This window comes from Scylla paramamosain, chromosome 44 (genome assembly GCF_035594125.1).
Source record: "Scylla paramamosain isolate STU-SP2022 chromosome 44, ASM3559412v1, whole genome shotgun sequence".
Lineage (NCBI taxonomy): Eukaryota > Metazoa > Arthropoda > Malacostraca > Decapoda > Portunidae > Scylla > Scylla paramamosain.
The window spans coordinates 4,582,515-4,583,839 of NC_087194.1; positions in this window are offsets into that span (position 1 = coordinate 4,582,515).

The following is a 1,325-nucleotide window of genomic DNA, read 5'->3' on the forward strand; positions in this document are numbered from 1 at the left end:
CCCTCTCCCTCTCCCTCTCACCCGTGTAAACGTGATAATGACTAGGTTTTAAGGAGGAGGAGGAGGAGGAGGAGGAGGAGAGTGAATGAGTAGTAGTACCTCCCTCTCCCTCTCCCTCTCCCTCTCCCTCTCTCCTTAACACTTAAACTGACAAGATACTTTCCCAAACTAGCGATTAGTGACGCCTTCTCTAACTACTGACTCTCTCTCTCTCTCTCTCTCTCTCTCTCTCTCTCTCTCTCTCTCTCTCTCTCTCTCTCTCTCTCTCTCTCTCTCTCTCTCTCTCGAAATGTTAGAAGAGAGGAAGAAGTGAAGGGATGGGAAGTAGGATGAGAGAGAGAGAGAGAGAGAGAGAGAGAGAGAGAGAGAGAGAGAGAGAGAGAGAGAGAGAGAGAGAGGAGGAGCGGCCATGATTGTTATGGTAATATAGCCGTAGGGTGAATTGGCTTACCCTATCATTTGACATGCGCGCGCAGCCACACCATGCTACTCACGATCGTAAAATTATAGAGGAAGGAGCCTCGGTGATCCCGTGGGAGGGGAGAAGGGCGGAGCGAAGGGCGGGCGGCGGACTGACTGGCTGGGAGGCGCTGAAGGAGGTGGTGGTGGTGGTGGTGGTTGTGATGGTGATGGTGATGAAGAAGTAAAAGGATGGTGGACGCTGGTGTATGGGTGGAGAAAGTGGATGAGTTTTAGCTTACATTAAGAGGAAGGTGATGATTAAGATTAAATATGAGAAGAGAAGGAAGTCGAGAAGAAGAGGTAAAAGAAAAGAAGAAGAAGAAGAAGAAGAGAAGGAGGAGGAGGAAAAGGAAGAGGAAAAAAAGGAGAAAAGTTATCGTAACAAATTTTAGAAAAAAAGTAGAAAAGAAAAGAGAAAGAAGAAGAAATAAAATAACAGATGTTTGAATAAGAAATATGATAATTAAAAGAATAAGAATAAGAAGAAGAAGAAGAAGGAGCTGTAGGAGGAACGGATGATAATAGTAACGGAGAGGAAGAGTAATAGTAGTAGTAGTAGTAGCAGTAGTAGTAGTAGTAGTAGTAGTAGTAGTAGTAGTAGTAGTAGTAGTAGTAGTCCTTATTCCTGCAGTACAAGCTATACACCCACCTCACGCCCCACTCACACCCATTCCACACCCATCTCACGCCCGTCCCACGCCCACACCTGACATGACAGACGCCCCCCCGCACACCTGCCCAGGTAGAGTCCCCCAACAGTTTTGATGAGCATTTTTACGAAGGGAGGGAAAGATCTGGAGGAGTGTACCATATACGGGAAAGGGAGAGAGAAAAGGGATAGGAGGGAGAGGAGGGAGAGAGGG